Source organism: Macaca fascicularis, chromosome 12 (assembly GCF_037993035.2).
Source record: "Macaca fascicularis isolate 582-1 chromosome 12, T2T-MFA8v1.1".
Lineage (NCBI taxonomy): Eukaryota > Metazoa > Chordata > Mammalia > Primates > Cercopithecidae > Macaca > Macaca fascicularis.
Genome location: NC_088386.1, coordinates 29,892,441 through 29,915,286, shown reverse-complemented (window position 1 = coordinate 29,915,286; position 22,846 = coordinate 29,892,441).

Here is a 22,846-nt window from a genome sequence, read left to right as displayed (position 1 = left end):
ACTGCTCTGTGATATGTGACTTCCACTAACAGAGTTACATCTGTATTTCGTGGATCTCTTTGCTAGCCTTATTTCTGTGGAATCTGAGAACAGATATTTCGGATCCCTTTGAAGACTATAGGGCCAAAGGAAATATCCTCCGATAACAAAGAGAAAGAAGCTTTCTGAGAAACTTCTTTGTGTTCTGTGAAATCATCTCCCAGAGTTACAGCTTTGCCCTCAAGAAGCCTTTCGCTAAGGCAGTTCTTGTGGAATTGGCAAAGTGATATTTGGAAGCCCAGAGAGGGCTATGGTGAAAAAGGAAATATCCTCCGATGAAATCTGGAAAGAAGCTTTCTGAGAAACTGCTCTGTGATATGTGACTTCCACTCACAGAGTTACATCTGTATTTCGTGGATCTCTTTGCTAGCCTTATTTCTGTGGAATCTGAGAACAGATATTTCGGATCCCTTTGAAGACTATAGGGCCAAAGGAAATATCCTCCGATAACAAAGAGAAAGAAGCTTTCTGAGAAACTTCTTTGTGTTCTGTGAAATCATCTCACAGAGTTACAGCTTTCCCCTCAAGAAGCCTTTCGCTAAGACAGTTCTTGTGGAATTGGCAAAGTGATATTTGGAAGCCCATAGAGGGCTATGGTGAAAAAGGAAATATCCTCCGATGAAATATGGAAAGAAGCTTTCAGAGAAACTGCTCTGTGATATGTGACTTCCACTCACAGAGTTACATCTGTATTTCGTGGTTCTCTTTGCTAGCCTTATTTCTGTGGAATCTGAGAGCAGATATTTAGAATCCCTGTGAAGACTATAGGGCCAAAGGAAATATCCTCCCATAACAAAGAGAAAAAAGCTTTCTGAGAAACTTCTTTGTGTTCTGTGAAATCATCTCACAGAGTTACAGCTTTCCCCTCAAGAAGCCTTTCGCTAAGACAGTTCTTGTGGAATTGGCAAAGTGATATTTGGAAGCCCATAGAGGGCTATGGTGAAAAAGGAAATATCCTCCGATGAAATCTGGAAAGAAGCTTTCTGAGAAACTGCTCTGTGATATGTGACTTCCACTCACAGAGTTACATCTGTATTTCGTGGATTTCTTTGCTAGCCTTATTTCTGTGGAATCTGAAAGCAGATATTTAGAATCCCTTTGAAGACTATAGGGCCAAAGGAAATATCCTCCGATAACGAGGAGAAAGAAGCTTTCTGAGAAACTTCTTTGTGTTCTGTGAAATCATCTCACAGAGTTACAGCTTTCCCCTGAAGAAGCCTTTCGCTAAGACAGTTCTTGTGGAATTGGCAAAGTGATATTTGGAAGCCCATAGAGGGCTATTTTGAAAAAGGAAATATCCTCCGATGAAATCTGGAAAGAAGCTTTCTGAGAAACTGCTCTGTGATATGTGACTTCCACTCACAGAGTTACATCTGTATTTCGTGGATCTCTTTGCTAGCCTTATTTCTGTGGAATCTGAGAACAGATATTTCGGATCCCTTTGAATACTATAGGGCCAAAGGAAATATCCTCCCATAACAAAGAGAAAGAAGCTTTCTGAGAAACTTCTTTGTGTTCTGTGAAATCATCTCACAGAGTTACAGCTTTCCCCTCAAGAAGCCTTTCGCTAAGACAGTTCTTGTGGAATTGGCAAAGTGATATTTGGAAGCCCTTAGAGGGCTATCATGAAAAAGGAAATATCCTCGGATGAAATCTGGAAAGAAGCTTTCTGAGAAACTGCTCTGTGATATGTGACTTCCACTCACAGAGTTACATCTGTATTTCGTGGTTCTCTTTGCTAGCCTTATTTCTGTGGAATCTGAGAGCAGATATTTAGAATCCCTGTGAAGACTATAGGGCCAAAGGAAATATCCTCCGATAACAAAGAGAAAGAAGCTTTCTGAGAAACTTCTTTGTGTTCCGTGAAATCATCTTCCAGAGTTACAGCTTTCCCGTCAAGAAGCCTTTCGCTAAGACAGTTCTTGTGGAATTGGCAAAGTGATATTTGGAAGCCCATAGAGGGCTATAGTGAAATAGGAAATATCCTCCGATGAAATCTGGAAAGAAGCTTTCTGAGAAACTGCTCTGTGATATGAGACTTCCACTCACAGAGTTACATCTGTATTTCGTGGATCTCTTTGCTAGCCTTATTTCTGTGGAATCCGAGAACAGATATTTCGGATCCCTTTGAAGACTATAGGGCCAAAGGAAATATCCTCCGATAACAAAGAGAAAGAAGCTTTCTGAGAAACTTCTTTCTGTTCTGTGAAATCATCTCACAGAGTTACAGCTTTCCCCTCAAGAAGCCTTTCGCTAAGACAGTTCTTGTGGAATCGGCAAAGTGATATTTGGAAGGCCATAGAGGGCTATGGTGAAAAAGGAAATATCCTCCGATGAAATCTGGAAAGAAGCTTTCTGAGAAACTGCTCTGTGATATGTGAGTTCCACTCACAGAGTTACATCTGTATTTCGTGGATCTCTTTGCTAGCCTTATTTCTGTGGAATCTGAGAACAGATATTTCGGATCCCTTTGAAGACTATAGGGCCAAAGGAAATATCCTCCCATAACAAAGAGAAAGAAGCTTTCTGAGAAACTTCTTTGTGTTCTGTGAAATCATCTCACAGAGTTACAGCTTTCCCCTCAACAAGCCTTTCGCTAAGACAGTTCTTGTGGAATTGGCAAAGTGATATTTGGAAGCCCATAGAGGGCTATGGTGAAAAAGGAAATATCCTCCGATGAAATCTGGAAAGAAGCTTTCAGAGAACCTGCTCTGTGATATGTGACTTCCACTCACAGAGTTACATCTGTATTTCGTGGTTCTCTTTGCTAGCCTTATTTCTGTGGAATCTGAGAGCAGATATTTAGAATCCCTGTGAAGACTATAGGGCCAAAGGAAATATCCTCCCATAACAAAGAGAAAAAAGCTTTCTGAGAAACTTCTTTGTGTTCTGTGAAATCATCTCACAGAGTTACAGCTTTCCCCTCAAGAAGCCTTTCGCTAAGACAGTTCTTGTGGAATTGGCAAAGTGATATTTGGAAGCCCATAGAGGGCTATGGTGAAAAAGGAAATATCCTCCGATGAAATCTGGAAAGAAGCTTTCTGAGAAACTGCTCTGTGATATGTGACTTCCACTCACAGAGTTACATCTGTATTTCGTGGATCTCTTTGCTAGCCTTATTTCTGTGGAATCTGAAAGCAGATATTTAGAATCCCTTTGAAGACTATAGGGCCTAAGGAAATATCCTCCGATAACGAGGAGAAAGAAGCTTTCTGAGAAACTTCTTTGTGTTCTGTGAAATCATCTCACAGAGTTACAGCTTTCCCCTCAAGAAGCCTTTCGCTAAGACAGTTCTTGTGGAATTGGCAAAGTGATATTTGGAAGCCCATAGAGGGCTATTTTGAAAAAGGAAATATCCTCCGATGAAATCTGGAAAGAAGTTTCTGAGAAACTGCTCTGTGATATGTGACTTCCACTCACAGAGTTACATCTGTATTTCGTGGATCTCTTTGCTAGCCTTATTTCTGTGGAATCTGAGAACAGATATTTCGGATCCCTTTGAATACTATAGGGCCAAAGGAAATATCCTCCCATAACAAAGAGAAAGAAGCTTTCTGAGAAACTTCTTTGTGTTCTGTGAAATCATCTCACAGAGTTACAGCTTTCCCCTCAAGAAGCCTTTCGCTAAGACAGTTCTTGTGGAATTGGCAAAGTGATATTTGGAAGCCCTTAGAGGGCTATCATGAAAAAGGAAATATCCTCGGATGAAATCTGGAAAGAAGCTTTCTGAGAAACTGCTCTGTGATATGTGACTTCCACTCACAGAGTTACATCTGTATTTCGTGGTTCTCTTTGCTAGCCTTATTTCTGTGGAATCTGAGAGCAGATATTTAGAATCCCTGTGAAGACTATAGGGCCAAAGGAAATATCCTCCGATAACAAAGAGAAAGAAGCTTTCTGAGAAACTTCTTTGTGTTCCGTGAAATCATCTTCCAGAGTTACAGCTTTCCCGTCAAGAAGCCTTTCGCTAAGACAGTTCTTGTGGAATTGGCAAAGTGATATTTGGAAGCCCATAGAGGGCTATAGTGAAATAGGAAATATCCTCCGATGAAATCTGGAAAGAAGCTTTCTGAGAAACTGCTCTGTGATATGAGACTTCCACTCACAGAGTTACATCTGTATTTCGTGGATCTCTTTGCTAGCCTTATTTCTGTGGAATCCGAGAACAGATATTTCGGATCCCTTTGAAGACTATAGGGCCAAAGGAAATATCCTCCGATAACAAAGAGAAAGAAGCTTTCTGAGAAACTTCTTTCTGTTCTGTGAAATCATCTCACAGAGTTACAGCTTTCCCCTCAAGAAGCCTTTCGCTAAGACAGTTCTTGTGGAATTGGCAAAGTGATATTTGGAAGCCCATAGAGGGCTATAGTGAAAAAGGAAATATCCTCCGATGAAATCTGGAAAGAAGCTTTCTGAGAAACTGCTCTGTGATATGAGACTTCCACTCACAGAGTTACATCTGTATTTCGTGGATCTCTTTGCTAGCCTTATTTCTGTGGAATCTGAGAACAGATATTTCGGATCCCTTTGAAGACTATAGGGCCAAAGGAAATATCCTCCGATAACAAAGAGAAAGAAGCTTTCTGAGAAACTTCTTTGTGTTCTGTGAAATCATCTCATAGTGTTACAGCTTTCCCCTCAAGAAGCCTTTCGCTAAGACAGTTCTTGTGGAATTGGCAAAGTGATATTTGGAAGCCCATAGAGGGCTATGGTGAAAAAGGACATGTCCTACGATGAAATCTGGAAAGAAGCTTTCTGAGAAACTGCTCTGTGATATGTGACTTCCACTCACAGAGTTTCATCTGTATTTCGTGGATCTCTTTGCTAGCCTTATTTCTGTGGAATCTGAAAGCAGATATTTAGAATCCCTTTGAAGACTATAGGGCCAAAGGAAATATCCTCCCATAACAAAGAGAAAGAAGCTTTTTGAGAAACTTCTTTGTGTTCTGTGAAATCATCTCACAGAGTTACAGCTTTCCCCTCAAGAAGCCTTTCGCTAAGACAGTTCTTGTGGAATTGGCAAAGTGATATTTGGAAGCCCATAGAGGGCTATCTTGAAAAAGGAAATATCCTCCGATGAAATCTGGAAAGAAGCTTTCTGAGAAACTGCTCTGTGATATGTGACTTCCACTCACAGAGTTACATCTGTATTTCGTGGATCTCTTTGCTAGCCTTATTTCTGTGGAATCTGAGAACAGATATTTCGGATCCCTTTGAAGACTATAGGGCCAAAGGAAATATCCTCCCATAACAAAGAGAAAGAAGCTTTCTGAGAAACTTCTTTGTGTTCCGAGAAATCATCTCCCAGAGTTACAGCTTTCCCCTCAAGAAGCCTTTCGCTAAGACAGTTCTTGTGGAATTGGCAAAGTGATATTTGGAAGCCCATAGAGGGCTATAGTGAAAAAGGAAATATCCTCCGATGAAATCTGGAAAGAAGCTTTCTGAGAAACTGCTCTGTGATATGAGACTTCCACTCACAGAGTTACATCTGTATTTCGTGGATCTCTTTGCTAGCCTTATTTCTGTGGAATCTGAGAACAGATATTTCGGATCCCTTTGAAGACTATAGGGCCAAAGGAAATATCCTCCGATAACAAAGAGAAAGAAGCTTTCTTAGAAACTTCTTTGTGTTCTGTGAAATCATCTCACAGAGTTACAGCATTCCCCTCAAGAAGCCTTTCGCTAAGACAGTTCTTGTGGAATTGGCAAAGTGATATTTGGAAGCCCATACAGGGCGATGGTGAAAAAGGAAATATCCTCCGATGAAATCTGGAAACAAGCTTTCTGAAAAACTGCTCTGTGATATGTGACTTCCACTCACAGAGTTACATCTCTATTTCGTGGATCTCTTTGCTAGCCTTATTTCCTTGGAATCTGAGAACAGATATTTCGGATCCCTTTGAAGACTATAGGGCCAAAGGAAATATCCTCCGATAACAAAGAGAAAGAAGCTTTCTGAGAAACTTCTTTGTGTTCTGTGAAATCATCTCACAGAGTTACAGCTTTCCCCTCAAGAAGCCTTTCGCTGACAGTTCTTGTGGAATTTCAAAGTGATATTTGGAAACCCATAGAGGGCTATCTTGAAAAAGGAAATATCCTCCGATGAAATCTGGAAAGAAGCTTTCAGAGAAACTGCTCTGTGATATGTGACTTCCACTCACAGAGTTACATCTGTATTTCGTGGATCTCTTTGCTAGCCTTATTTCTGTGGAATCTGAGAACAGATATTTAGGATCCCTTTGAAGACTACAGGGCCAAAGGAAATATCCTCCGATAACAAAGAGAAAGAAGCTTTCTGAGAAACTTCTTTGTGTTCTGTGAAATCATCTCACAGAGTTACAGCTTTCCCCTCAAGAAGCCTTTCGCTAAGACAGTTCTTGTGGAATTAGCAAAGTGATATTTGGAAGCCCATAGAGGGCTATCTTGAAAAAGGAAATATCCTCAGATGAAATCTGGAAAGAAGCTTTCTGAGAAACTGCTCTGTGATATGTGACTTCCACTCACAGAGTTACATCTGTATTTCGTGGATCTCTTTGCTAGCCTTATTTCTGTGGAATCTGAGAACAGATATTTCGGATCCCTTTGAAGACTATAGGGCCAAAGGAAATATCCTCCGATAACAAAGAGAAAGAAGCTTTCTGAGAAACTTCTTTGTGTTCTGTGAAATCATCTCACAGAGTTACAGCTTTCCCCTCAAGAAGCCTTTCGCTAAGACAGTTCTTGTGGAATTGGCAAAGTGATATTTGGAAGCCCATAGAGGGCTATGTTGAAAAAGGAAATATCCTCCGATGAAATCTGGAAAGAAGCTTTCTGAGAAACTGCTCTGTGATATGTGACTTCCACTCACAGAGTTACATCTGTATTTCGTGGATCTCTTTGCTAGCCTTATTTCTCAGGAATCTGAATGCAGATATTTAGTATCCCTTTGAAGACTATAGGGCCAAAGGAAATATCCTCCCATAACAAAGAGAAAGAAGCTTTCTGAGAAACTTCTTTGTGTTCTGTGAAATCATCTCACAGAGTTACAGCTTTCCCCTCAAGAAGCCTTTCGCTAAGACAGTTCTTGTGGAATTGGCAAAGTGATATTTGGAAGCCCATAGAGGGCTATGGTGAAAAAGGAAATATCCTCAGATGAAATCTGGAAAGAGGCTTTCTGAGAAACTGCTCTGTGATATGTGACTTCCACTCACAGAGTGCATCTGTATTTCGTGGATCTCTTTGCTAGCCTTATTTCTGTGGAATCTGAGAGCAGATATTTAGAATCCCTGTGAAGACTATAGGGCCAAAGGAAATATCCTCCCATAACAAAGAGAAAGAAGCTTTCTGAGAAACTTCTTTGTGTTCTGTGAAATCATCTCACAGAGTTACAGCTTTCCCCTCAAGAAGCCTTTCGCTAAGACAGTTCTTGTGGAATTGGCAAAGTGATATTTGGAAGCCCATAGAGGGCTATGGTGAAAAAGGAAATATCCTCCGATGAAATCTGGAAAGAAGCTTTCTGAGAAACTGCTCTGTGATATGTGACTTCCACTCACAGAGTTACATCTGTATTTCGTGGATCTCTTTGCTAGCCTTATTTCTGTGGAATCTGAGAACAGATATTTCGGATCCCTTTGAAGACTATAGGGCCAAAGGAAATAACCTCCGATAACAAAGAGAAAGAAGCTTTCTGAGAAACTTCTTTGTGTTCTGTGAAATCATCTCACAGAGTTACAGCTTTCCCTTCAAGAAGCCTTTCGCTAAGACAGTTCTTGTGGAATTGGCAAAGTGATATTTGGAAGCCCATAGAGGGCTATGGTGAAAAAGGAAATATCCTCAGATGAAATCTGGAAAGAAGCTTTCTGAGAAACTGCTCTGTGATATGTGACTTCCACTCACAGAGTTACATCTGTGTTTCGTTGATCTCTTTGCTAGCCTTATTTCTGTGGAATCTGAGAACAGATATTTCGGATCCCTTTGAAGACTATAGGGCCAAAGGAAATATCCTCCCATAACAAAGAGAAAGAAGCTTTCTGAGAAACTTCTTTGTGTTCTGTGAAATCATCTCACAGAGTTACAGCTTTGCCCTCAAGAAGCCGTTCGCTAAGACAGTTCTTGTGGAATTGGCAAAGTGATATTTGGAAGCCCATAGACGGCTATGGTGAAAAAGGAAATATCCTCCGATGAAATCTGGAAAGAAGCTTTCTGAGAAACTGCTCTGTGATATGTGACTTCCACTCACAGAGTTACATCTGTATTTCGTGGATCTCTTTGCTAGCCTTATTTCTGTGGAATCTGAAAACAGATATTTCGGATCCCTTTGAATACTATTGGGCCAAAGAAATATCCTCCCATAACAAAGAGAAAGAAGCTTTCTGAGAAACTTCTTTGTGTTCTGTGAAATCATCTCACAGAGTTACAGCTTTCCCCTCAACAAGCCTTTCGCTAAGACAGTTCTTGTGGAATTAGCAAAGTGATATTTGGAAGCCCCTAGAGGGCTATGTTGAAAAAGGAAATATCCTCAGATGAAATCTGGAAAGAAGCTTTCTGAGAAACTGCTCTGTGATATGCGACTTCCACTCACAGAGTTACATCCGTATTTCGTGGATCTCTTTGCTAGTCTTATTTCTGTGGAATCTGAGAACAGATATTTCGGATCCCTTTGAAGACTATAGGGCCAAAGGAAATATCCTCCGATAACAAAGAGAAAGAAGCTTTCTGAGAAACTTCTTTGTGTTCTGTGAAATCATCTCATAGAGTTACAGCTTTCCCCTCAAGAAGCCATTCGCTAAGACAGTTCTTGTGGAATTGGTAAAGTGATATTTGGAAGCCAATAGAGGGCTATGGTGAAAAAGGAAATATCCTCAGATGAAATCTGGAAAGAAGCTTTCTGAGAAACTGCTCTGTGATATGTGACTTCCACTCACAGAGTTACATCTGTGTTTCGTTGATCTCTTTGCTAGCCTTATTTCTGTTGAATCTGAGAACAGATATTTCGGATCCCTTTGAAGACTATAGGGCCAAAGGAAATACCATCCGATAACAAAGAGAAAGAAGCTTTCTGAGAAACTTCTTTGTGTTCTGTGAAATCATCTCACAGAGTTACAGCTTTCCACTCAAGAAGCCTTTCGCTAAGACAGTTCTTGTGGAATTGGCAAAGTGATATTTCGAAGCCCATAGAGGGCTATGGTGAAAAAGGAAATATCCTCCGATGAAATCTGGAAAGAAGCTTTCTGAGAAACTGCTCCGTGATATGTGACTTCCACTCACAGAGTTACATCTGTATTTCGTGGATCTCTTTGCTAGCCTTATTTCTGTGGAATCTGAAAGCAGATATTTCGGATCCCTTTGAAGACTATAGGGCCAAAGGAAATATCCTCCCATAACAAAGAGAAAGAAGCTTTCTGAGAAACTTCTTTGTGTTCTGTGAAATCATCTCATAGAGTTACAGCTTTGCCCTCAAGAAGCCGTTCGCTAAGACAGTTCTTGTGGAATTGGCAAAGTGATATTTGGATGCCCCTAGAGGGCTATGGTGAAAAAGGAAATATCCTCAGATGAAATCTGGAAAGAAGCTTTCTGAGAAACTGCTCTGTGATATGTGACTTCCACTCACAGAGTTACATCTGTATTTCGTGGATCTCTTTGCTAGCCTTATTTCCTTGGAATCTGAGAACAGATATTTCGGATCCCTTTGAAGACTATAGGGCCAAAGGAAATATCCTCCGATAACAAAGAGAAAGAAACTTTCTGAGAAACTTCTTTGTGTTCTGTGAAATCATCTCATAGAGTTACAGCTTTCCCCTCAAGAAGCCTTTCGCTAAGACAGTTCTTGTGGAATTGGCAAAGTGATATTTGGAAGCCAATAGAGGGCTATGGTGAAAAAGGAAATATCCTCAGATGAAATCTGGAAAGAAGCTTTCTGAGAAACTGCTCTGTGATATGTGACTTCCACTCACAGAGTTACATCTGTGTTTCGTTGATCTCTTTGCTAGCCTTATTTCTGTGGAATCTGAGAACAGATATTTCGGATCCCTTTGAAGACTATAGGGCCAAGGAAATATCCTCCCATAACAAAGAGAAAGAAGCTTTCTGAGAAACTTCTTTGTGTTCTGTGAAATCATCTCACAGAGTTACAGCTTTCCACTCAAGAAGCCTTTCGCCAAGACAGTTCTTGTGGAATTGGCAAAGTGATATTTGGAAGCCCATAGAGGGCTATGGTGAAAAAGGAAATATCCTCCGGTGAAATCTGGAAAGAAGCTTTCTGAGAAACTGCTCTGTGATATGTGACTTCCACTCACAGAGTTACATCTGTATTTCGTGGATCTCTTTGCTAGCCTTATTTCTGTGGAATCTGAGAACAGATATTTCGGATCCCTTTGAATACTATAGGGCCAAAGAAATATCCTCCCATAACAAAGAGAAAGAAGCTTTCTGAGAAACTTCTTTGTGTTCTGTGAAATCATCTCACAGAGTTACAGCTTTCCCCTCAACAAGCCTTTCGCTAAGACAGTTCTTGTGGAATTAGCAAAGTGATATTTGGAAGCCCCTAGAGGGCTATGGTGAAAAAGGAAATATCCTCAGATGAAATCTGGAAAGAAGCTTTCTGAGAAACTGCTCTGTGATATGAGACTTCCACTCACAGAGTTACATCTGTATTTCGTGGATCTCTTTGCTAGTCTTATTTCTGTGGAATCTGAGAACAGATATTTCGGATCCCTTTGAAGACTTTAGGGCCAAAGGAAATATCCTCCGATAACAAAGAGAAAGAAGCTTTCTGAGAAACTTCTTTGTGTTCTGTGAAATCATCTCACAGAGTTACAGCTTTCCACTCAAGAAGCCTTTCGCTAAGACAGTTCTTGTGGAATTGGCAAAGTGATATTTCGAAGCCCATAGAGGGCTATGGTGAAAAAGGAAATATCCTCCGATGAAATCTGGAAAGAAGCTTTCTGAGAAACTGCTCCGTGATATGTGACTTCCACTCACAGAGTTACATCTGTATTTCGTGGATCTCTTTGCTAGCCTTATTTCTGTGGAATCTGAGAACAGATATTTCGGATCCCTTTGATTACTATAGGGCCAAAGAAATATCCTCCCATAACAAAGAGAAAGAAGCTTTCTGAGAAACTTCTTTGTGTTCTGTGAAATCATCTCACAGAGTTACAGCTTTCCCCTCAACAAGCCTTTCGCTAAGACAGTTCTTGTGGAATTGGCAAAGTGATATTTGGAAGCCCATAGAGGGCTACGGTGAAAAACGAAATATCCTCAGATGAAATCTGGAAAGAAGCTTTCTGAGGAACTGCTCTGTGATATGTGACTTCCACTCACAGAGTTACATCTGTATTTCGTGGATCTCTTTGCTAGCCTTATTTCTGTGGAATCTGAGAACAGATATTTAGAATCCCTGTGAAGACTATAGGGCCAAAGGAAATATCCTCCCATAACAAAGAGAAAGAAGCTTTCTGAGAAACTTCTTTGTGTTCTGTGAAATCATCTCACAGAGTTACATTTTTCCCCTCAAGAAGCCTTTCGCTAAGACAGTTCTTGTGGAAGTGGCAAAGTGATATTTGGAAGCCCATAGAGGGCGATGGTGAAAAAGGAAATATCCTCAGATGAAATCTAGAAAGAAGCTTTCTGAGAAACTGCTCTGTGATATGTGACTTCCACTCACAGAGTTATATCTGTATTTCGTGGATCTCTTTGCTAGCCTTATTTCTGTGGAATCTGAGAGCAGATATTTCGGATCCCTTTGAAGACTATAGGGCCAAAGGAAATATCATCCGATACAAAGAGAAAGAAGCTTTCTGAGAAACTTCTTTGTGTTCTGTGAAATCATCTCGCAGAGTTACAGCTTTAACCTGAAGAAGCCTTTCGCTAAGACAGTTCTTGTGGAATTAGCAAAGTGATATTTGGAAGCCCCTAGAGGGCTATGGTGAAAAAGGAAATATCCTCAGATGAAATCTGGAAAGAAGCTTTCTGAGAAACTGCTCTGTGATATGTGACTTCCACTCACAGAGTTACATCTGTATTTCGTGGATCTCTTTGCTAGCCTTATTTCTGTGGAATCTGAGAACAGATATTTCGGATCCCTTTGAAGACTATAGGGCCAAAGGAAATATCCTCCCATAACAAAGAGAAAGAAGCTTTCTGAGAAACTTCTTTGTGTTCTGTGAAATCATCTCACAGAGTTACAGCTTTCCACTCAAGAAGCCTTTCGCTAAGACAGTTCTTGTGGAATTGGCAAAGTGATATTTCGAAGCCCATAGAGGGCTATGGTGAAAAAGGAAATATCCTCCGATGAAATCTGGAAAGAAGCTTTCTGAGAAACTGCTCCGTGATATGTGACTTCCACTCACAGAGTTACATCTGTATTTCGTGGATCTCTTTGCTATCCTTATTTCTGTGGAATCTGAGAACAGATATTTCGGATCCCTTTGAATACTATAGGGCCAAAGAAATATCCTCCCATAACAAAGAGAAAGAAGCTTTCTGAGAAACTTCTTTGTGTTCTGTGAAATCATCTCACAGAGTTACAGCTTTCCCCTCAACAAGCCTTTCGCTAAGACAGTTCTTGTGGAATTGGCAAAGTGATATTTGGAAGCCCATAGAGGGCTACGGTGAAAAACGAAATATCCTCCGATGAAATCTGGAAAGAAGCTTTCTGAGAAACTGCTCTGTGATATGTGACTTCCACTCACAGAGTTACATCTGTATTTCGTGGATCTCTTTGCTAGCCTTATTTCTGTGGAATCTGAGAACAGATATTTAGAATCCCTGTGAAGACTATAGGGCCAAAGGAAATATCCTCCGATAACAAAGAGAAAGAAGCTTTCTGAGAAACTTCTTTGTGTTCTGTGAAATCATCTCACAGAGTTACAGCTTTCCCCTCAAGAAGCCTTTCGCTAAGACAGTTCTTGTGGAAGTGGCAAAGTGATATTTGGAAGCCCATAGAGGGCGATGGTGAAAAAGGAAATATCCTCAGATGAAATCTAGAAAGAAGCTTTCTGAGAAACTGCTCTGTGATATGTGAATTCCACTCACAGAGTTATATCTGTATTTCGTGGATCTCTTTGCTAGCCTTATTTCTGTGGAATCTGAGAACAGATATTTCGGATCCCTTTGAAGACTATAGGGCCAAAGGAAATATCATCCGATACAAACAGAAAGAAGCTTTCTGAGAAACTTCTTTGTGTTCTGTGAAATCATCTCGCAGAGTTACAGCTTTAACCTCAAGAAGCCTTTCGCTAAGACAGTTCTTGTGGAATTAGCAAAGTGATATTTGGAAGCCCCTAGAGGGCTATGGTGAAAAAGGAAATATCCTCAGATGAAATCTGGAAAGAAGCTTTCTGAGAAACTGCTCTGTGATATGTGACTTCCACTCACAGAGTTACATCTGTATTTCGTGGATCTCTTTGCTAGCCTTATTTCTGTGGAATCTGAGAACAGATATTTCGGATCCCTTTGAAGACTATAGGGCCAAAGGAAATATCCTCCGATAACAAAGAGAAAGAAGCTTTCTGAGAAACTTCTTTGTGTTCTGTGAAATCATCTCACAGATTTACAGCTTTCCCTTCAAGAAGGCTTTCGCTAAGACAGTTCTTGTGGAATTGGCAAAGTGATATTTGGAAGCCCATAGAGGGCTATGGTGAAAAAGGAAATATCCTCCAATAAAATCTGAAAAGAAGCTTCCTCAGAAACTGCTCTGTGATATGTGACTTCCACTCACAGCGTTACATCTGTATTTCGTGGATCTCTTTGCTAGCCTTATTTCTGTGGAATCTGAGAGCAGATATTTAGAATCCCTTTGAAGACTATAGGGCCAAAGGAAATATCCTCCCATAACAAAGAGAAAGAAGCTTTCTGAGAAACTTCTTTGTGTTCTGTGAAATCATCTCACAGAGTTACAGCTTTCCCCTCAAGAAGCCTTTCGCTAAGACAGTTCTTGTGGAGTTGGCAAAGTGATATTTGGAAGCCCATAGAGGGCTATGGTGAAAAAGGAAATATCCTCCGATGAAATCTGGAAAGAAGCTTTCTGAGAAACTGCTCTGTGATATGTGACTTCCACTCACAGAGTTACATCTGTATTTCGTGGATCTCTTTGCTAGCCTTATTTCTGTGGAATCTGAATGCAGATATTTAGTATCCCTTTGAAGACTATAGGGCCAAAGGAAATATCCTCCCGTAACAAAGAGAAAGAAGCTTTCTGAGAAACTTCTTTGTGTTCTGTGAAATCATCTCACAGAGTTACAGCTTTCCCCTCAACAAGCCTTTCGCTAAGACAGTTCTTGTGGAATTGGCAAAGTGATATTTGGAAGCCCATAGAGGGCTACGGTGAAAAAGGAAATATCCTCAGATGAAATCTGGAAAGAAGCTTTCAGAGAAACTGCTCTGTGATATGTGACTTCCACTCACAGAGTTACATCTGTATTTCGTGGATCTCTTTGCTAGCCTTATTTCTGTGGAATCTGAGAGCAGATATTTAGAATCCCTGTGAAGACTATAGGGCCAAAGGAAATATCCTCCCATAACAAAGAGAAAGAAGCTTTCTGAGAAACTTCTTTGTGTTGTGTGAAATCATCTCACAGAGTTACAGCTTTCCCCTCAAGAAGCCTTTCGCTAAGACAGTTCTTGTGGAATTGGCAAAGTGATATTTGGAAGCCCATAGAGGGCTATGGTGGAAAAGGAAATATCCTCCGATGAAATCTGGAAAGAAGCTTTCTGAGAAACTGCTCTGTGATATGTGACTTCCACTCACAGAGTTACATCTGTATTTCGTGGATCTCTTTGCTAGCCTTATTTCTGTGGAATCTGAAAGCAGATATTTAGTATCCCTTTGAAGACTACAGGGCCAAAGGAAATATCCTCCCATAACAAAGAGAAAGAAGCTTTCTGAGAAACTTCTTTGAGTTCTGTGAAATCATCTCATAGAGTTACAGCTTTCCCCTCAAGAAGCCTTTCGCTAAGACAGTTCTTGTGGAATTGGCAAAGTGATATTTGGAAGCCCATAGAGGGCTAGGGTGAAAAAGGAAATATCCCCGATGAAATCTGGAAAGAAGCTTTCTGAGTAACTGCTCTGTGATATGTGACTTGCACTCACAGAGTTACATCTGTATTTCGTGGATCTCTTTGCTAGCCTTATTTCTGTGGAATCTGAGAACAGATATTTCGGATCCCTTTGAATACTATAAGGCCAAAGAAATATCCTGCCATAGCAAAGAGAAAGAAGCTTTCTGAGAAACTTCTTTGTGTTCTGTGAAATCATCTCACAGAGTTACAGCTTTCCCCTCAAGAAGCCTTTCGCTAAGACAGTTCTTGTGGAATTGGAAAAGAGATATTTGGAAGCCCATAGAGGGCTATGGTGAAAAAGGAAATATCCTCCGATGAAATCTGGAAAGAAGCTTTCTGAGAAACTGCTCTGTGATATGTGACTTCCACTCACAGAGTTACATCTGTATTTCGTGGATCTCTTTGCTAGCCTTATTTCTGTGGAATCTGAGAACAGATATTTCGGATCCCTTTGAATACTATAGGGCCAAAGAAATATCCTCCCATAACAAAGAGAAAGAAGCTTTCTGAGAAACTTCTTTGTGTTCTGTGAAATCATCTCACAGAGTTACAGCTTTCCCCTCAAGAAGCCTTTCGCTAAGACAGTTCTTGTGGAATTGGCAAAGTGATATTTTGAAGCCCATAGAGGGCTATGGTGAAAAAGGAAATATCCTCCGATGAAATCTGGAAAGAAGCTTTCTGAGAAACTGCTCTGTGATATGTGACTTCCACTCACAGAGTTACATCTGTATTTCGTGGATCTCTTTGCTAGCCTTATTTCTGTGGAATCTGAGAACAGATATTTCGGATCCCTTTGAAGACTATAGGGCCAAAGGAAATATCCTCCGATAACAAAGAGAAAGAAGCTTTCTGAAAAACTTCTTTGTGTTCTGTGAAATCATCTCACAGAGTTACAGCTTTCCCTTCAAGAAGCCTTTCGCTAGGACAGTTCTTGTGGATTTGGCAAAGTGATATTTGGAAGCCCGTAGAGGGCTATGGTGAAAAAGGAAATATCCTCCGATGAAATCTGGAAAGAAGCTTTCTGAGAAACTGCTCTGTGATATGTGACTTCCACTCACAGAGTTACATCTGTATTTCGTGGATCTCTTTGCTAGCCTTATTTCTGTGGAATCTGAAAGCAGATATTTAGAATCCCTTTGAAGACTATAGGGCCAAAGGAAATATCCTCCCATAACAAAGAGAAAGAAGCTTTCGGAGAAACTTCTTTGTGTTCTGTGAAATCATCTCACAGAGTTACAGCCTTCCCCTCAAGAAGCCTTTCGCTAGGACAGTTCTTGTGGAATTGGCAAAGTGATATTTGGAAGCCCATAGAGGGCTATGGTGTAAAGGAAATATCCTCAGATGAAATCTGGAAAGAAGCTTTCTGAGAAACTGCTCTGTGATATGTGACTTCCACTCACAGAGTTACATCTGTATTTCGTGGATCTCTTTGCTAGCCTTATTTCTGTGGAATCTGAAAGCAGATATTTAGAATCCCTTTGAAGATTATAGGGCCAAAGGAAATATCCTCCCATAACAAAGAGAAAGAAGCTTTCTGAGAAACTTCTTTGTGTTCTGTGAAATCATCTCACAGAGTTACAGCTTTCCCCTCAAGAAGCCTTTCGCTAAGACAGTTCTTGTGGAATTGGCAAAGTGATATTTGGAAGCCCGTAGAGGGCTATGGTGAAAAAGGAAATATCCTCCGATGAAATCTCGAAAGAAGCTTTCTGAGAAACTGCTCTGTGATATGTGACTTCCACTCACAGAGTTACATCTGTATTTCGTGGATCTCTTTGCTAGCCTTATTTCTGTGGAATCTGAAAGCAGATATTTAGAATCCCTTTGAAGACTATAGGGCCAATGGAAATATCCTCCCATAACAAAGAGAAAGAAGCTTTCGGAGAAACTTCTTTGTGTTCTGTGAAATCATCTCACAGAGTTACAGCTTTCCCCTCAAGAAGCCTTTCGCTAGGACAGTTCTTGTGGAATTGGCAAAGTGATATTTGGAAGCCCATAGAGGGCTATGGTGAAAAAGGAAATATCCTCAGATGAAATCCGGAAAGAAGCTTTCCGAGAAACTGCTCTGTGATATGTGACTTCCACTCACAGAGTTACATCTGTATTTCGTGGATCTCTTTGCTAGCCTTATTTCTGTGGAATCTGAAAGCAGATATTTAGAATCCCTTTGAAGATTATAGGGCCAAAGGAAATATCCTCCCATAACAAAGAGAAAGAAGCTTTCTGAGAAACTTCTTTGTGTTCTGTGAAATCATCTCACAGAGTTACAGCTTTCCCCTCAAGAAGCCTTTCGCTAGGACAGTTCTTGTGGAATTGGCAAAGTGATATTTGGAAGCCCATAGAGGGCGATGGTGAAAAAGGAAATATCCTCCGATGAAATCTGGAAAAAAGCTTTCTGAGAAACTGCTCTGTGATATGTGACTTCCACTCACAGAGTTACATCTGTATTTCGTGGATCTCTTTGCCAGCCTTATTTCTGTGGAATCTGAGAACAGATATTTCGGATCCCTTTGAATACTATAGGGCCAAAGAAATATCCTCCCATAACAAAGAGAAAGAAGCTTTCGGAGAAACTTCTTTGTGTTCTGTGAAATCATCTCATAGAGTTACAGCTTTCCCCTCAAGAAGCCTTTGGCTAAGACAGTTCTTGTGGAATTGGCAAAGTGATATTTGGAAGCCCATAGAGGGCTATGGTGAAAAAGGAAATATCCTCAGATGAAATCTGGAAAGAAGCTTTCTGAGAAACTGCTCTGTGATATGTGACTTCCACTCACAGAGTTACATCTGTATTTCGTGGATCTCTTTGCTAGCCTTATTTCTGTGGAATCTGAGAACACATATTTCGGATCCCTTTGAAGACTATAAGGCCAAAGGAAATATCTTCCGATAACAAAGAGAAAGAGGCTTTCTGAGAAACTTCTTTGTGTTCTCTGAAATCATCTCACAGAGTTACAGCTTTCCCCTCAAGAAGCCTTTCGCTAAGACAGTTCTTGTTGAATTAGCAAAGTGATATTTTGAAGCCCATAGAGGGCTATGTTGAAAAAGGAAATATCCTCCGATGAAATCTGGAAAGAAGCTTTCTGAGAAACTGCTCTGTGATATGTGATTTCCACTCACAGAGTTACACCTGTATTTCGAGGATCTCTTTGCTAGCCTTATTTCTGTGGAGTCTGAGAGCAGATATTTAGAATCCCTTTGAAGACTATAGGGCCAAAGGAAATATCCTCCCATAACAAAGAGAAAGAAGCTTTCTGAGAAACTTCTTTGTGTTCTGTGAAATCATCTCACAGAGTTACAGCTTTGCCCTCAAGAAGCCTTTCGCTAAGACAGTTCTTGTGGAATTGGCAAAGTGATATTTGGAAGCCCATAGAGGGCTATGGTGCAAAAGGAAATATCCTCGGATGAAATCTGGAAAGAAGCTTTCTGAGAAACTGCTCTGTGATATGTGACTTCCACTCACAGAGTTACATCTGTATTTCGTGGATCTCTTTGCTAGCCTTATTTCTGTGGAATCTGAAAGCAGATATTTAGAATCCCTTTGAAGACTATAGGGCCAAAGGAAATATCCTCCCATAACAAAGAGAAAGAAGCTATCTGAGAAACTTCTTTGTGTTCTGTGAAATCATCTCACAGAGTTACAGCTTTCCCCTCAAGAAGCCTTTCGCTAAGACAGTTCTTGTTGAATTAGCAAAGTGATATTTTGAAGCCCATAGAGGGCTATGGTGAAAAAGGAAATATCCTCCGATGAAATCTGGAAAGAAGCTTTCTGAGAAACTGCTCTGTGATATGTGATTTCCACTCACAGAGTTACACCTGTATTTCGTGGATCTCTTTGCTAGCCTTATTTCTGTGGAGTCTGAGAGCAGATATTTAGAATCCCTTTGAAGACTATAGGGCCAAAGGAAATATCCTCCCATAACAAAGAGAAAGAAGCTTTCTGAGAAACTTCTTTGTGTTCTGTGAAATCATCTCACAGAGTTACAGCTTTGCCCTCAAGAAGCCTTTCGCTAAGACAGTTCTTGTGGAATTGGCAAAGTGATATTTGGAAGCCCATAGAGGGCTATGGTGCAAAAGGAAATATCCTCCGATGAAATCTGGAAAGAAGCTTTCTGAGAAACTGCTCTGTGATATGAGACTTCCACTCACAGAGTTACATCTGTATTTCGTGGATCTCTTTGCTAGCCTTATTTCTGTGGAATCTGAGAACAGATATTTCGGATCCCTTTGAATATTATACGGCCAAAGGAAATATCCTCCGATAACAAAGAGAAAGAAGCTTTCTGAGAAACTTCTTTGAGTTCTGTGAAATCATCTCATAGAGTTACAGCTTTCCCCTCAAGAAGCCTTTCGCTAAGACAGTTCTTGTGGAATTGGCAAAGTGATATTTGGAAGCCCATAGAGGGCTAGGGTGAAAAAGGAAATATCCCCGATGAAATCTGGAAAGAAGCTTTCTGAGTAACTGCTCTGTGATATGTGACTTGCACTCACAGAGTTACATCTGTATTTCGTGGATCTCTTTGCTAGCCTTATTTCTGTGGAATCTGAGAACAGATATTTCGGATCCCTTTGAAGACTATAAGGCCAAAGAAATATCCTCCCATAGCAAAGAGAAAGAAGCTTTCTGAGAAACTTCTTTGTGTTCTGTGAAATCATCTCACAGAGTTACAGCTTTCCCCTCAAGAAGCCTTTCGCTAAGACAGTTCTTGTGGAATTGGAAAAGAGATATTTGGAAGCCCATAGAGGGCTATGGTGAAAAGGGAAATATCCTCCGATGAAATCTGGAAAGAAGCTTTCTGAGAAACTGCTCTGTGATATGTGCCTTCCACTCACAGATTTACATCTGTATTTCGTGGATCTCTTTGCTAGCCTTATTTCTGTGGAATCTGAAAGCAGATATTTAGAATCCCTTTGAAGACTATAGGGCCAAAGGAAATATCCTCCAATAACAAAGAGAAAGAAGCTTTCTGAGAAACTTCTTTGTGTTCTGTGAAATCATCTCACAGAGTTACAGCTTTCCCCTCAAGAAGCCTTTCGCTAAGACAGTTCTTGTGGAATTGGCAAAGTGATATTTGGAAGCCCATAGAGGGCTACGGTGAAAAAGGAAATATCCTCCGATGAAATCTGGAAAGAAGCTTTCTGAGAAACTGCTCTGTGATATGTGACTTCCACTCAGAGTTACATCTGTATTTCGTGGATCTCTTTGCTAGCCTTATTTCTGTGGAATCTGAGAACAGATATTTCGGATCCCTTTGAAGACTATAGGGCCAAAGGAAATATCTTCCGATAACAAAGAGAAAGAAGCATTCTGAGAAACTTCTTTGTGTTCTGTGAAGTCACCTCACAGAGTTACAGCTTTCCCTTCAAGAAGCCTTTCGCTAGGACAGTTATTGTGGATTTGGCAAAGTGATATTTGGAAGCCCGTAGAGGGCTATGGTGAAAAAGGAAATATCCTCCGATGAAATCTGGAAAGAAGCTTTCTGAGAAACTGCTCTGTGATATGTGACTTCCACTCACAGAGTTACATCTGTATTTCGTGGATCTCTTTGCTAGCCTTATTTCTGTGGAATCTGAAAGCAGATATTTAGAATCCCTTTGAAGACTCTAGGGCCAAAGGAAATATCCTCCCATAACAAAGAGAAAGAAGCTTTCTGAGAAACTTCTTTGTGTTCTGTGAAATCATCTCACAGAGTTACAGCTTTCGCCTCAAGAAGCCTTTCGCTAGGACAGTTCTTGTGGAATTGGCAAAGTGATATTTGGAAGCCCATAGAGGGCTATGGTGAAAAAGGAAATATCCTCAGATGAAATCTGGAAAGAAGCTTTCTGAGAAACTGCTCTGTGATATGTGACTTCCACTCACAGAGTTACATCTGTATTTCGTGGATCTCTTTGCTAGCCTTATTTCTGTGGAATCTGAAAGCAGATATTTAGAATCCCTTTGAAGATTATAGGGCCAAAGGAAATATCCTCCCATAACAAAGAGAAAGAAGCTTTCTGAGAAACTTCTTTGTGTTCTGTCAAATCATCTCACAGAGTTACAGCTTTCCCCTCAAGAAGCCTTTCGCTAAGACAGTTCTTGTGGAATTGGCAAAGTGATATTTGGAAGCCCATAGAGGGCTATGGTGAAAAGGGAAATATCCTCAGATGAAATCTGGAAAGAAGCTTTCTGAGAAACTGCTCTGTGATATGTGACTTCCACTCACAGAGTTACATCTGTATTTCGTGGATCTCTTTGCTAGCCTTATTTCTGTGGAATCTGAGAACAGATATTTCGGATCCCTTTGAAGACTATAGGACCAAAGGAAATATCCTCCGATAACAAAGAGAAAGAAGCTTTCTGAGAAACTTCTTTGTGTTCTGTGAAATCATCTCACAGAGTTACAGCTTTCCCCTCAAGAAGCCTTTCGCTAGGACAGTTCTTGTGGAATTGGCAAAGTGATATTTTGAAGCCCATAGAGGGCTATGGTGAAAAAGGAAATATCCTCCGATGAAATCTGGAAAGAAGCTTTCTGAGAAAATGCTCTGTGATATGTGATTTCCACTCACAGAGTTACACCTGTATTTCGAGGATCTCTTTGCTAGCCTTATTTCTGTGGAGTCTGAGAGCAGATATTTAGAATCCCTTTGAAGACTACAGGGCCAAAGGAAATATCCTCCCATAACAAAGAGAAAGAAGCTTTCTGAGAAACTTCTTTGTGTTCTGTGAAATCATCTCACAGAGTTACAGCTTTGCCCTCAAGAAGCCTTTCGCTAAGACAGTTCTTGTGGAATTGGCAAAGTGATATTTTGAAGCCCATAGAGGGCTATGGTGCAAAAGGAAATATCCTCCGATGAAATCTGGAAAGAAGCTTTCTGAGAAACTGCTCTGTGATATGTGACTTCCACTCACAGAGTTACATCTGTATTTCGTGGATCTCTTTGCTAGCCTTATTTCTGTGGAATCTGAGAACAGATATTTCGGATCACTTTGAAGAAAATAGGGCCAAAGATAATATCCTCCGATAACAAAGAGAAAGAAGCTTTCTGAGAAACTTCTTTGTGTTCTGTGAAATCATCTCACAGAGTTACAGCTTTCCCATCAAGAAGCCTTTCGCTAGGACAGTTCTTGTGGAATTGGCAAAGTGATATTTGGAAGCCCGTAGAGGGCTATGGTGAAAAAGGAAATATCCTCCGATGAAATCTGGAAAGAAGATTTCTGAGAAACTGCTCTGTGATATGAGACTTCCACTCACAGAGTTACATCTGTATTTCGTGGATCTCTTTGCTAGCCTTATTTCTGTGGAATCTGAAAGCAGATATTTAGAATCCCTTTGAAGACTATAGGGCCAAAGGAAATATCCTCCCATAACAAAGAGAAAGAAGCTTTCGGAGAAACTTCTTTGTGTTCTGTGAAATCATCTCACAGAGTTACAGCTTTCCCCTCAAGAAGCCTTTCGCTAAGACAGTTCTTGTGGAATTGGCAAAGTGATATTTGGAAGCCCATAGAGGGCTATGGTGAAAAAGGAAATATCCTCCGATGAAATCTGGAAAGAAGCTTTCTGAGAAACTGCTCTGTGATATGTGACTTCCACTCACAGAGTTACATCTGTATTTCGTGGATCTCTTTGCTAGCCTTATTTCTGTGGAATCTGAAAGCAGATATTTAGAATCCCTTTGAAGACTATAGGGCCAAAGCAAATATCCTCCCATAACAAAGAGAAAGAAGCTTTCTGAGAAACTTTTTGTGTTCTCTGAAATCATCTCACAGAGTTACAGCTTTGCCCTCAAGAAGCCT